Source organism: Macaca fascicularis, chromosome 8, assembly GCF_037993035.2.
Source record: "Macaca fascicularis isolate 582-1 chromosome 8, T2T-MFA8v1.1".
NCBI classification, from domain to species: Eukaryota; Metazoa; Chordata; class Mammalia; order Primates; family Cercopithecidae; genus Macaca; species Macaca fascicularis.
This window is the reverse complement of record NC_088382.1, coordinates 128,114,630-128,129,894: the sequence shown is the minus strand read 5'-3', so window position 1 is coordinate 128,129,894 and position 15,265 is coordinate 128,114,630. Positions and strand designations below refer to the sequence as shown.

The window sequence follows — 15,265 nt, the reverse complement described above, 5'->3', positions numbered from 1 at the left end:
AAGCGTGCCATGCCAGCTGCATCTCATGGAATAAGCAGGTTATCTAGAGAGAGCAGTGAGAGCAATGCGTCCCAGGCTGAGGAAACGGTATGTATGGAGACCTGTGCGTGAAGGTGCATGAGAAGTCGGAGAGTCACAATTAGCAAGCATGTGGAGTGCAAGTGAGGAGGGTGAGGGATTACCCTGGAGGAAAAAGAGCACGAAAGTTCTCATATGCCTGGGTGGGCACTTTGGATTTTGTCTGGAAAGCCCAAAGCATGGAAATAACAGAGTCAGGGTGGCAGCAAATCCAAAAAATGAAGATTGGTGAAAACACCATTGATTCGTAAAGCATTTGGATTTTCTCTATAAAGATGTGGTTGTGGGACTACAGGATCAGGGACTGTGCCGTGTTTTTAAGTCCAGGAGTGCACAGAACATTTTCTTTAGATTCTCTATTACTAAGGCAGGAAACAGATGGCATACTCACTAGGATTTTTTTTAAAATAAATGTTAAGAAAGCGACTACTTAGAGGTAAAGGGAAGGTTTAGAAAACCACCAGGGCACAGAGCGGGACCCAGGAGGTAGCTATAGAGGAGGGAACAGTGTGACAGAGCCTGGCTCAGAGCTGATGCCAGGAGGAGGTGCCGCCTGATAGAGGACAGAAGCTGGAGGGAGGAGCCACTGCCAGAACTGCTTTGAAGCAGGCAGAGAGTGACATACCTTGGCCTCTCCCTTCTCCCCACTGTCTCACCTCCTGCCAGTGCTTTCCATTGGTTGACCCCCACTGGAAGCAGGAGGGCAATATGTAGAGGTCAGCCTCCTGGGGACTCAGAGAGGGACTGAAAATATATCAGGTGAGCAAATGGGAAATACTGGGAAAACCTAGCACTCTTAGGACAGACCATTTTGAGACAATTTTAAGCCTTTTTTTTTTTTTTTTTTTTTTTTTTGCCTGTCAATATCTACAGCAAGGCAATAGCTGTGGATAAGATTGGCATTTGTGGAATTTTTCAAATTACCTTCTATTCTGAGTCAGCAGCGTATACCAGGCTTTTTTTTTTTTTTTTTTTTTTTTTACTGTAACCAGCCACTTTCTTCTATTAGGATATTCCAGTGGAAAACCACTGAATAACTAGAATCCCGCCTGCTCTTCTTCCTTTTTAATTTTTTTTACATTTATTATAGAAAGGGCCTCATTCTGTTGCCCAGACTGGAGTGCAGTGGTGCAATCATCACTCACTGAATCCTCAGACTCCTGGGGTAAAGGGATCCTCCCACCTCAGCCTCCCAAGTAGCTGGGAATACAGGTGCATGCTGCCATGCCCGGCTATTTTTTTTTCTTTTTAGAGATGAGGTCTTGCTGTGTTGCCCAGGCTTGTTTTGGACTCAAGCAATCCTCCCATCTCAGCCTCCCAAAGCGAAGGGTTTAGAGGCATGAGCCACCGCACCAAGCCTCTTTCTACTTACTGAACTCAGCTGCGTGACAGGCTTTCGAGACCCATCACCACACCTGACAACGATCTGAAAGGTGCTTGGTATTACTGCATCCTTTTTACAGATGAGGAAATTGAAGTAGTAATTTTCTGATGACACTACAGCTAGTAAGTAATGAAACTGGGATTCAGTCTCAGTTTTGTTTTTTGTCTATATCCCACTGCCTTTAGGCAGTAGATTTTCTTCAGGTAGATCTACCACTCTGCTTTGTGGACGGTATCGGGTAGCTGGATCTCCATTGTCATCACCATCACCACCATGGTCACCAACACCACTGCCATTACTATTGCCATCACCACCACCAAAGCAAAAACAGTAAATAAATACCTAAGACCAAGAGCAAGTTTCATGGACACTGCACCCAAACATCCTAAAGATGAGTTATTTTTGCTGAACTGTAGTTTTACGTTTTAACAACATGCTTTCATTTTGGCTTTGCAAAGGGATTTTTATCAAGCTTATTTGGCCTATTCTGCTAATGTGTTCAGTGGTGACATTGGTTATAATTTGGTGCCATCAAACATTTCAATGGCGTTATTGGCTTACCCACTACTTTAATACTGTTTTGGTACAACTAAAATTTCTGCAATAGAGTACACGATGAAATTGCTTCATGCTATCCTTCCCCCTCACCAAATAATGGTGGCTGCTAAAAGTCCTTACAACTGCAGACTAGGTAATTGAATAATTTGTATATCAAATTAAGGTCCAAATGATGCTTTTAATAGCATAATTACTCATCATAAGGAAAAGGTCAGCATTCACTAGTAATTATCTATTCTCTATAATTTTTAAAACATGAAAAAAAATGCTGTGACCAGCACATCCAAAGGGGAAAAGGCACTGTAAAACACCATTGGTATGAGAAAATCATGCTTTATTATTAAATTAGTAATTTCATTTGAGAGACATAATGTATAATTGATCAGCTAATTTGCCCGAAGCCTTTCATTTAAATACTGTATTTCACAGATTTTTAAATGCACATATTCTTTCACATTTTCTAAATCAGGCATCATTGTGTGACATAGTTTATTTAGCATCATTCTTTTTCTGTCTTAGTTGTATATAAAATTAATGCAAGTCTTAAAATCATTGCTATCTTAAGTCAGATGAAATACAGGATTCAGATCTTTTTATTTTTTCCCAAATAAGATATCCCTAAAAGACTAAAAGAACTCTTTAGAGGGAGCTAATGCTGAATGAATACAGAAGAGTGAATTCACATATTCTAATATGGTCATTTATTTCCCTAATTTATATTATGTGCCTTATCTATATGAGACACTGTGTTAGCATTTTATGGGAGTAATAATCACAATGATAAATAATATCCCCTACTGCATTTGGATAGTGCTTTATAGTTGATCAGGAACTATTACATGCATCATGTTACTTATTCTCAGAGTTAACCTTGGAAGATAGACATTATTTCTATTCTCTGGCTAAAGAATAAGTGACAACCCTTCTGCAGGTTGGGTGACTCCGCTAAAGTCATTTGGGTCAGTGTTGACAGAGCCAGAACAAGAGTCTTTCAACTGCAGGTCTGCTCTTTCCACCATAAAAAGAGAGGAAAGTACAAGTGAAAGGGAAGGGGCTTCCAAAGCAGCTAGGTTTAGTCCACCTTCTACTTCACAACCTAATACCTAAGCCACCCATACCAGGTTATCTATCTCTTTCCATGTTATTTGTTTTTATTACATAAGTAATACATGAACATAAATCTCCTGTTTTTTTAAAAAAAGATAACATATTGAGTGACAACACACTCTGTGTGTATGTGCGTGTGCAAATAGCTTTATAGCATAAGTGGAGTCATATAATAGTGTTTAGAGATTTGCTTTTCTTATTTACACTATATCTTCATGATCTATTCATTCATTCAACAAGTATTTACTCTTAGCACTGAGAGATATTCATGTGTAGCTTTCTTTTTCTGTCTTACTCTCCAAAAGATGAGGAATATTCCATTATATACGTGTGTGTGTGTGTATGTGTGTAAAATTGTGGTATCCATATCATAATTTATTAAAACACTTCTCTGTCATTAGACATGTGGCTTCTTTTGAATGTAATTTCATTACAATTAATAATGAAATAACTACATAAAAATTATAGTACAGGCCGGGCTTGGTGGCTCACGCCTCTAATCCCAGCACTTTGGGAGGTGGAAGCAGGTGGATCACCTGAGGTCAGGAGATTGAGACCAGTCTGGCCAAAATGGCAAAACCCTGTCTCTACCAAAAATACAAAAATTAGCCAGTCATGGTGGTACACACCTGTAATCCCAGCTACTTAGGAGGCTGAGGCAGGAGAATCGCTTGAACCCGGGAGGCAGAGGTTGCAGTGAGCTGAGATCATGCCACTACACTCTAGCCTGGGTGACAGAGTGAGACTCTGCCTCAAAAAAAATATATATATATAAATATAAATATATATATATAAATACATGCTCGTCTGTGTAAATGTGTATACTTGTGGGCCAGATCCCTAGATGGGAAGGTTAAAGACAGGTGTGCTTAAATTTTAGTTGTTTTTGCTTAACTCTGCAAAGGAAACTGAACCAATTGTGTGTCAGGCTAGGCACCTAGAATCTCCATGAACTCCATTTATAAAATGAATGAAATCACACCTACCTCACAGTTCTGCTGAAAATCCTGCAGAGTAGAGCTATGGTAGCTCTACTAGAGCATTTCATCCTCTTCTATGGATAAGATAGGTCCACAAAAAAAGTACACAACTAGGCAGTAAAGGCTAAGGGGCATCTGAATGGCGTGGGTAGTTTTTAAAGGTCAGAGACGACAAGAGGACTTCTGGCACTGTGTGGAGGAAGGGCAGAAGACTGAACCTTGACTTACTAGTGGACAGGCAGAAATGTGCTGGACTGCCTTCCAGGCAGAAAGAATAGTGCAGACCAAGGCAGAGAAAGGAGATGAATGTGATGGGAAAAGAGTAAAATACAACAGAATTCTGTGTGATAAGATGAAGCAGTAGCCTCTCACTACAGCTTAATACTTTTGGATTAAAAATTTGCCTTTGCATCTCATTAGTCATCAGCAAAATAAGCCACCATGCTGTATCTCCTCAGCTTGGCAATTGCTTTTTGTACCTCCCTTCTCTGCACAGTGACAAGAATTAATACACCCATGGATAAACTACCAAAAGTTGTGCATATTCCTCTAGCAGGGCATAGTATTCATAAAAAGGTCAGTGATAAAGTTGTAATGGAGGTGAAAAATGTAGTATGTTGCCGCAAGGAAGCCACATTTCAGTTGAACTCATTCGAACAGCTATGTGCCCAGCATTCTGCCAGGTGCTTGCGTCAAGGAGAGAAAAGAGTGAAGGGGACGATAAGGTTATAAGATCAACTCCCAGCTCACTGAAAACTTTCATATTAAAAATAGAACATGGCTTCATATCAACAGAGCTCTATGAAAAACCGTGTGCCTTACTGGCTCTCTCTTTGCATTGGGTTATCTACTAGAGGCATTCCTGAGCCAATGGCAATAAGAGCAGGGTAGTTGAAAGACACTTTGGCATTTTTAGAGAGGATGCTGCTGCCAAGAGGAGTGGGTTTTTTGTGAATATAAGAAGACTGGTTGGTTTACAGAGGCAGTTGGCAAACAACCCATCTCTCCTTGCTAGTTCATGTTACCACCTGGTGAATCTGCCAAAGATTATGGTGATACACTTTTTGGCCAGCTTGCTGCAGCTGTTTTTCCACCATTCATGTTGTTCATATTGTTAGGAGTGGGCCTGTGATGTGTATCTGCATATACACTTCCTGTGCTAGGGTACTCTGCTGTGTGTTACAGTTCACTGATTTCCACATTTGTACTGTTGACAGACTCTCTTGTTACTTGCTACAAAGTAAGATGTGTGGTTTGCAAGAATGAGATTACTGAAGGGAAAAGAGGTGGTGTCTTGTAGCAGGTCTCAATCTCCCACTGGATGGATAAAATGATCTGTGGCATGGTGCCACATTGTCCCCATCTTTATGCACTCATGGTCCATAATGCCGTGAGTCTTTCGATCTTGTCAAAGTCTTTTAGGCTCTTGAATTGACAGAGTGTCTTGGCGATTTCAATGTGTAATCTGAAGAGCAACCCTAAGTCGTAAATGGATTGGCCCTGTCATCAACATATTGGGAACCATCTACTCTACATTTTTGTCTTAGACCATAATTGACAGAGAAGGATTCAAACAGATCCTTACTAACTAGCATGTTTGACCTGTGCCAGGCTCCAGATTGATTAGGAGGTGCCAAGTCCAAGGCTTTCCTAGAGTGGATATCTAACAAGCTTGTAAGGTAAATGGCTGCTGTCTAGACATCTTGCTATTGTGTATTTTACGCTGAGTCTCCATTGTGGCAAAGATCGTGGCCACATGTTCTACAGGGGAGCACAAAAGATGGCTTTTCTAACAGAACCTGGATCAGAGGGCTTAACTTTAAAGTAGAGGTAGCCCAGCTTTTGAAATATGAAACAAAAGCAATAATAAAAATAAACATTCATGTAAAATTTTCTGTGTGGTAGGCATCAATCCAAGCACTGTATGTGGATTATATCACTTAGTTCCTCAACAATCCTATGAGGTAGCACAGTTGTTCCTATTTTACAAAGGTAACAGAGGCATACTACTAAGAAGATTTGTTCTGAGTCATATAGATGTCAAGCTGGGATTTGAGCCCAGGTAGTTTGACTTTAACATCCCCAAGCTATAATTGGTCGTGAGAGTCTTAGGGGGCCCAGAAGTAGTTGTAGAAATGAGAAATTCAGGCAGGGGGCAGAATCATTTCATGGTTGGACCACTGCCTCTGAATAGATATTCAAGAAAATGCTGTCCTGTCATTTTTTTTCTGTTCCCAACTGCCTGGTATCCTCTTTTGTGACTACTACTAGTAATCATTGATTACCGAAAATGGTTTGTGAAGCAATCCAATTAAGTGAGCCAAGAATTACATGTCAAGTGTTACCATCTTTATTTGCTTATGTCAAGTGGAGTCAGAGGCTTTCTGTGATCAGCAAAGCAAGTGAAAAGTGGTTGATTAATTTCCTTTAAGATTTGTCAAAATTTGTGGGCAGGGAATCTAATTTTCAGTTTAATTTTCCTTCTTAACACACAACACATTTTTTTTCTCTCTCCCTATTACTGCTAGCCAGAACACATCATTTGTAGTTTCACTTTACTTGAGTGTTAGACTAATAATATTAATATGAATCCTTCTCTCGTCTTATCTTTATTTTAAGTAATTTGTAAAGGATGGTCAGTTACAGACCTGCTTAAATAGATGTCAGCCATTTTGTAGAATACCTGAAAAAGCAAAGGATTTTAATTAAATTGTCTTTTAAGATATTTATACTTACCCCACTTGAGGTTTTTTGTAGTTAATACTTTTGTGTTATTTATGGTATGCCTACTATAGGCTGGACATGGAGGAAGTGAATAAGGATGAATAAAAACCCTAAACAGCTTTGAGTTTTCTCCTATGTAAAATGAATATAATAACTACATATAATTATGTAATGTAATAAAATGAATATAGTAATTATATTTATTTCATAGAGTTCTGGTTAAATCATATAATCTTTGTAAATGTCTGAGTCTAGTGCATGTGCTAAGTACTCAACAAATGTTAGCTGTGGCCACATGACTTCAAGTTTGTCTTGGCTCCTGATCCCATACACTGGATCCAGCTGACTGACCTGGTTCAAGGCCTCTCCTTGTTCTATCGGCTATTGGACCTGCATGGAGATTTCCTTTTTCTCTTTTACATTGCCCATGCCTGAACTGTGACTGTTTTCAGTCCTATACTGAGATTTCATCTGTGATAGCACTATGCTAGGTGTTAGTTATGAGTGTAATAGAGTATTTGTTTGAGATGAGATATGAGATGGAGATGTGAGATGTGAGATGGAGAATATCTTCAGTTCCTCATCTAATATGCTTATTTCCTTTTAGGTACCACTAAGTGATCAATGAAGCCTCTCTTAAAAAAATAATAACGATCCATCTTAGAAACTAGGGCTGTACGTAGGATGACCAGCTAATCCCAGATGGATTTTGCGTTGAAAGTTTTGAATCCCAGAAGCTCCTTAAGGTATCCCCAGGACTGTCTCACTTTTAAAACTGAAAGTCCTAGATTCCAAGAATGTCCTTGGTCTTGGGCAAGCCAGGATGGATGGTTATCATATGCGTGGAATACTAAGGCAGTCAAGAATGTGACCCTCACATCTTGTTTGTATGTAACTGTTTGCCATAATTTAAAAAAAAAAAAACTATTCCATTTAACATACAATAACTGCCTTTAAAGTTTGGTAAAAGAGATGAAGCTGTTACATAGCTTCTCATAAGGGCAGCCCTTGACAGGGTCATGAGAAATCTGTGTCTTATCCTTTGCTGTGTGTATGTCCGAAGTCATGTATAATTAAACAGATCTAGAGACTCTGCAGGACTGTTTGAGAATAACAAGAAGACAACTGACAAATGAGAAGTCCCTTTTATTGATTTAAAATGAGAAGCATAACTGGCAAGCAGACAGATGCCTTCGGTTAGCTAATCACCTTCTTTTAGCCCCTATAAAAAGTTTCAACCTAGAAAATAAAATAAATGTTGCTTGTTCATCATGGTACCAGAGCAAAAAAAGTTGAGTAATCATATTAGGAAGACATCAAGTTTTATGAGTTCCACTCACCCATCTGAAGGTACTTCCCAGTTCAGTGGTTCTCACCCTTGGCTGTGAAGTATAATCATTACTCCTGGGTCAGCTCCTCCCTTCCCTCTTCCCCCACCCTACCCAGGATTCTGATTTAATTTGGTTGGGGTATATTTTAAGATTGAGGTAGATTTGCTCCTTTTAAGAAACCCTTCAGATTATCCTAATTTTCAGCCAGGGTTGCAACTAAGGCCTTAGGGATCACTCACCCTGCAGGCATGGAGAACCTCCACTGGACCAGGCACTGAAAACCAGGCACATTGCCTCTGCTTCAACTCCACAAAGACCAAACCATTTAGTGAAGACAACACAGCAGAGTATAGCATCTATTAATTTATGTTTGCAATCTCATGAGGATAACCCAGACCATTTCAATAGGACTTGGGAGGAGTTCCGAACTATTTCTTATGGTGGGATAAATCTTTGAGTGGCTAATATCCTCCATTTATAATTGATTATTAACCCCAATTTTAGATAATTTCATTGGGAAATCTTGCCTGAATATTTTAGTCTCTATTAAAAAAAAAAAGAGTTGAATTTTAAAGGGACGGCCCACTAGGAGCCTTTAACAGGAACTATGTTTGCTGAAAATAAACCAAATAATAGCAAATAGAGTTTTTCCTGTGTATTCTTTATGCTACTTTCAAAGGCTTTCTCTTTACCTTCTTGACTTTTGGAAGAAGCGTATTGTTCTTAGTAAAGTAGTCAGCATTCCACTGGTTAGGTTTAAATTAGTACCATTTTCCCAAGTATAAATAGCTCTCTTTAGTTAACCGAATTATTTCCCTGACTATGGGAAATAAGGTTCTGACTATAGTCAACCTATAATACGCTTTTCCTGGACCCATCTTTTCTCTAAAGTGTTCTCTGTAGTGGTTCTGGTCCAACTGTCGTGGGCGAGTGGAAATAGAGTCACTCTGCCCCTGCCATTGCTCATTTACAAGATTCTTGAAAGTGAATGACTCAGTCATGTTACACTGTTTTGCAACACAACCAGTTTAGGTTTAGCAAAGTTAGCCCCATCACCTATATAAATATAAAGCAAGCGCATTTATTTACAATGGTTATCTGAAGGGACTTCTCCCAGCCTTTGTTTGTTTGTTTGTTTGTTTATTTATTGCAAGACCAGAGGGTGAAGGACAGTATATAATTGAAGGATCAGCTGAAATCCTAATCCTTTTAGCAACACTGTTGCTCTTATGAGCTTCTCCTGTAAGCTGCTTCTGAAATATTATTTTCATTTTTCAGTTGTGGAAACTCATAGTCTCACAAAGAGATTAAACGACCTCCCTAAGGACGTTCATTGCGAGTCAGAGGTTGATCCAGTAATCTAATTAAGGCCTTATAATTCCAGCAGTGTTGCCAAAACCATACTTTTCCCTCCTCCTCCTGCCAAACCCAGTAATTGAGTATGATGACCTGCCTGCCCCCTTGTGCTGGAGGCCCTCTGATCCCCCCAGCTGAAGCCATTTGACCACATTTAAAGGTTCCACCCAGGCTAAGGGTGTGGGATGTTGGTCGTTAATCAGAGAGAATTTAAGGGACCCTCATCAGGAGTCACATCTTGCCACCTGGGTTTCTTTGGGCTTAGCCTTTGTTGGAGCAGCCCAGCCCCATTTTGTAACATGGTACTTGTAATGAGTAAGATCACTTTTCTGTTCCCCTTCGCTGGGATTCTCCCATTCATCTTCCAGTTCCTGCAAGGCTGGGAGTGCCCTGGCTTGGTGCCTGTCCTACCTTCCCAGAGCCCATGTCCTTTCCCCAAGCCTGTGCCAAGCAGTGGGAGCTGGGTTTTCTCCTGCCCACTCGCCATCTGCTCAATTTCCCACACGATGCTGAATGTCACATGTGCCACTGCTGTGCTCTCTGTGATTCCTGGATGAGTCCTTGTCTTGATCCTAGACCTCCTGATCTAACGCCTGCCTGAGCCATGGCATCTCACCATGCTCCTAGCACCTATGCTGCACCTGCCTGCCTGGACTTCTCCCCATTCCCTACTGCTGGGTCAGCCCCGCACCACCGAGTTCAGGGTTCTAGCCCCACCACCTGGGAAGTTCTAGTTTCTTGGTCTGGAAAGAAGCCATCCATTCCCCACACCAGTTGAAGATTCTATTTGGGTTCAGCACTTTCCTTCACTTTTTATCTGTTTCTTATGCAACTTAACTTTTTTATCCTAGCACCTGGGGATAACCAGAAATTACCTTTTTGTCTTCCCATGTGGTCCTTGGCCTCTGTACTTTGGATTTTGAAAATGGTCCTCATTTTTTGTCCTTACTTTCAGCTGTGGTGTCAGGTTTGCTTGCTTGCATCCTTGCTTTTTTTCCTAGTTTGATTTTGTAGAAGATTCTGTTTGATCCATCTTTCACTGCATTGATCTAGCCAGCAGATGGATGGATATATGAACAGACAGACAAACAAACACACAAACATTCTGCTTATTTCCTTTTTAATGATCCATGGTTGCCAGAATTAGAATATATCTGGCTTGTGTGAAACTGAATGGTGTATCTGTGTATGTTACCACTATCCCCTCCACAATCCCTTAAATATAATTGACATTCAGCACATGCCTATTATTAGTAATAAAGCAAAAACTACTGTTGTCATGTGGAATTCAAGTTTGGTGTCAAAATGAAGGACAGGATGTGTACAAGTTTAACAGAATAACCATATCATTTACTTTGTGCAGGAAGAGAAGCAAAACAGGCTATTAAAAATCTCTGGAAATAAGTAACATCTTTAAAGGAATCATATTATCAGATGTGCATGTAATTCTGAATTGCAGTATTTGAAAATACTAGAAATGAGAGAGATTTGAAATAAAGGAGGCTTAGGAAGGAACAGACATATGGGACTATAGTAAAATTATAATCACTTAATACCGTGTACCCAAGACTGACAAAATCAAATGCAGGTATTCCACCATTTAGTAAGTCCTTATGGACATGTAGGATGTTTCCAAGTTTTTGCTATTGAAAATACCATAGCAATGCACACCTGTAGTGTCCTTTTAAATATATGTGCCTGTGTTTCTACAGTATAGAGGCCTTGAAGTAGAATTGCACATTATAAACTTTTAGAAAAACACTAATTTGCCCTTCAATAAAGCAAAACTAGCCCTAACAGAGAGCGTGTTTCCCCACTGGGTATTCTCAGTCTTCTCAGTGCTTGCATATTTCTTAGGTGAAAACTCAGTGATTGTTTTTCTTTGCACGTTTCTGTTTACTAGTGAACATTGTACATCGATTGAAAATAAGGAGGTGAATCTATATGTTCCAAGATATAAAATATATCTAAAACTTATTAAGTAACAACAAGTTGAAAAGTACTGTCCCATATTTATAGATGGCCTGGACTCATAGAAAACTGTACATTGCTATTTTACCTATGTACATATGTAAAATACAAAGGAAAGAAAATGTGCATAAATGTGTACCTCAAAGTCATGATAGATGCTACCTCTGCTGAGAAGAATGGAATTGGGAGTACAGCATGAAAAGAGTGTTGAGGTTCTTTGTACATCTTTGTTGTTTACATTGTGACAGTGAGAATACATTCAAGAATTACTATGTATAATTTTTAAAATACTAATTGAAACATCCATAGTATAATGTTTTCTGTCTTGGCTCTCTGAACTTGTGTTAAAGGACTGCTGGAATAACCAATTATATAAAGCAAACATTTATATAATCAGCAACTGCTATTTGGCAGACCATGTGAAGTGTAGAAATGATGGATAGAACTGTCTGTACGCACAAAATGCTCAGGGTTCTGTGTTGGAGCAGACAGTTATACAGATAATTAAGTCTAACTGGGAAGGGCACTCTAATTGGAGATTTTTACCAAGAACTGTGAGAACAAGGCAGAGGGAGCTGGGGAAATCCTCTAATAGAGGTGTTATTGAATTTGGAGCTTGAAAAGTGTGCAGGAATTCTCCAGATAAAGAAGGTGGAAGTGACATCCTAGTCAGGTAAACCATTATGTGCAAAGGCAGAAAAGGGGCAGGCGTTTTTGTGGCTAGAGAAACGGTTCTAGGAAAGTGATGAGTCACGTAGCTGAGAAGGTAAGTTGGTGCCGTTATGTCAAGTTTGCCAGATGGGACCATAGAAATGGGTCCCTTTCATCCTTGCATCACCAGTACCCAGCCAAGCACAGTTTGAGAGAACGCCTGTGTGTGTGCATGTGGGCAGCTTTGTTATATGTGAGCCAAACAGTCTCACTATTCATGGCCTCATCATCTCTGCTCTACTCCAGCTTTTTTCCCCCGCCTCCTCTACACTTCTCCCTCCAATAATGTTCCCTTCTCACCATCTTCCAACTCTCTCAATTTTGTGGTTTCTTATTTTTATTGCATTGATATTCTCATGCACCTCTGTCCTAAAGATACCCTGTTTGTCTACCTCCTCCCTAATTCCATGTCTGCACTTCACATTCGCTTGTGCAGACAGCAGGTTGGGTGCCCAAATCATCTGATGCTTTTCACCATCCTTGCAATTCTACTGTATACTCACTACTCTTAACTAATTATGTTTCTCTCTCCTCCTGTCTCTCTGAGACTCTAAGCCCCAAGCCTTGATTTTTCATCTTTGTGTCCCAGCAAATTGCATAGTTCATGGCAAACAGTAAGTGCTTAATAAATGTTAAATAAATGAATTAAATTGAATAAATGAAACTTCCTTCCATTTAATGGTGGATTTTTATACTTTACCCATCAAACAGTACAATGCCACGTGTGATCATAGGACATGACAATTATGTGGTTATAGGACCATGTGAATTATAGTAATTCATAGAAGAAAAAGAATAGTGGGAGGGGGAATGGATCATTTGTGAGGGACAATATTATATTAGAATTCAGAACAGATCAGAGGCCATGTTATCCTTGGAAGTAGAAGCTTTTCAATAGAAATGTGTAGTTGTGATAGGAAGCAACCTTAACCACTTCATTTAAAAATAGCCCCTCACAGTGCCTCTCCCATTGGTCCTGGTCCTGGGATTTCTCATCACCCAGTTTTATTGCCTTCCATGGCACTTGTCACCATTGGGTTGTTGGCTCCTTAGTGTCTGCTCTTGTGATAGAATATAAGTCATGTGTGAGCAAGTGTCTTGTCTGTGTTTCTTACCAGTGTATCCCAAGGTGCCTTGCATGTAGTAGAGACTCGATTAAATATTACATAAGTGAATGAATCTTCTAGTTATTCTATAGGGAAAGCTACCTAACCATTTGTCTTCTGACTGATAATAAAATGTCATCATTTTAAAGTTTGCTTCCTTTAAATTTCTTAGGAGTTAGTAGGGGCCACTTATTAAACAAATTCAAAAGTCTTTGCATGTACCTGACCCCAAATAGTCACCCATAGTTATTAGTAATTGTTTGCTTGTTTTAAGTGGCTTTTAAATCATTTGAATTATAATATGCAGCAGCATATTACCTGCTTTTAATGCTACCCTTCTATCCATTCCTTCACTTGGAAGTAGTTTTTTAAAGTAGAAAATGAAGAAAATGTAGAAGTGCCACTGAATATGTTAACCCTGTAAATCAGAATGCATTGCAAGTAGGAACTGCAAAGTTAATGTGATGGATTAGAAATTATTCTTTGAGGCCAAGTGTGATGGCTCACATCTGTAATCCCAGCACTTTGGGAGGCTGAGGCAGGCAGATCCCCACTTGAGGTCAGGAATTTGAGAACAGCCTGGCCGATGTGATAAAACTCCGTTTCCACTAAAAATACGAAAAGTAGCCAGGTGTGGTAGCAGACACCTGTAATCCCTGCTACTCAGGAGGTTGAGGCAGGAGAATCACTTGAACCTGGGAGGCAGAGGTTGTAGTGAGCCAAATCATGCCACTGCACTCCAGCCTGGGCAACAGAGTGAGACTCGGTCTCCAAAAAAAAAAATTGTTTGACACCTTTCCTGTGTAGCAGATTTTTTTTAAAAAAAGCAATATATTAACATTATAAAAACTGAAGTCATGAACTGAATAAACACACACGCACACACACACACGTATATAGCTGAAGACTTTACTATTTGCTTTGAACAATGGTGCAAACAGAGCATGAAATTAAGTGTCAAGCACTTTAAATCTACAGATTTTAAACTTTTTATATGGTCACTTTAGAACGAATAACAGTAACTTGAAAACTAGTTTGACTCTAAAACGAATTATGGCCTAAAATACATTTGATAAGTAGAAATAATATGATTGAAAAGCTAGCTAAAATAGAAGCTGGCATCACCTTGCTTGCAGTGTGAAAGATTTTTGCTGCTTCATAATCAATAATCCCAAATGGCTCTGAAATCCCAAATGACTTCGCTGATGTATAAAAGGTACAGAAAAATAATGTAATGGAGGAACAGAGAATCGGTGGAAAATTAGTTTGGAATCTTTTTCTGAGCATTTCTGTAAAGCATCAGAAAAATGTCCTGCACTTGGTTCTTTCTGGTCTGTATATCAATGTGTAACCCAGATATTTTTATTATTAAGGTAATGTGCTTTCAAATCAAAGGGGTCAAGAAGTGCAGAAGATGCACGTTTGAACCTGCAGTCTTCTTTTGCACCTGCTCAGAATGTCAAATGGCCAAAGGATAAGAATTAGGCCCCAGAATAGAAATGGAAAATAATGTGCATGCAAAGACAGAAGATGAGCGTTTTTAATTTAACAACCTGGCTACATTCAAGGGGAAAATGGAAATGGAATTAAAAAATGAAAAGGGAAGCTTATTAAAAAGAAAAAACGGGAGCTAGAAAGGATGAAAATGTGAAAGAGGATTTTAGATGGTGTTTTGTGGAGAAATGTGATTTAGTTAAGTAGGAAAACTGCATTTGTGGTGTGCCTTTTAGTGTCATTGTTCATTCACATGGACTCTGGGTGATGTTTGTCAAGCGGGAGAGTTTTTCTCCTTCTGGGTTTGTTAAGCACTTCCATGGGATTCAAGATTTCATTTCCACAAATAGAATTCAAGAGCCAAGTGAACATTGCTCAGTGAGATTCCAGATTTCTATTTATGGTCCTGAATGATCCTCCCTGGAGGAGGCCGGTCACCCTCAAAGACCCAAAGGACGAGTCACA

At 39.5% G+C, this 15,265-nt stretch overlaps 1 protein-coding gene and 1 long non-coding RNA gene across 21 annotated transcripts in view; one reads left to right on the top strand and one right to left on the bottom strand.

Annotated features, from left to right (window-relative positions):
• The window catches only part of SAMD12 (sterile alpha motif domain containing 12), a 471,810-nt gene that overhangs the window by 139,173 nt on the left and 317,372 nt on the right, over positions 1 to 15,265 (top strand). The window lies entirely within an intron of this gene.
• Positions 1 to 15,265, bottom strand: part of LOC123575315 (uncharacterized) — a 41,677-nt gene that overhangs the window by 8,998 nt on the left and 17,414 nt on the right. The window contains exon 3 of one of the 2 annotated variants that reach the window (XR_012416615.1): positions 8,412 to 10,567. The exons of the other annotated variant lie outside the window; for it this stretch is intronic. This is a non-coding gene — a long non-coding RNA (uncharacterized lncRNA). Of the gene's footprint in view, positions 1 to 8,411; positions 10,568 to 15,265 lie in introns of those variants that run through there. 2 annotated transcript variants of the gene reach the window in all.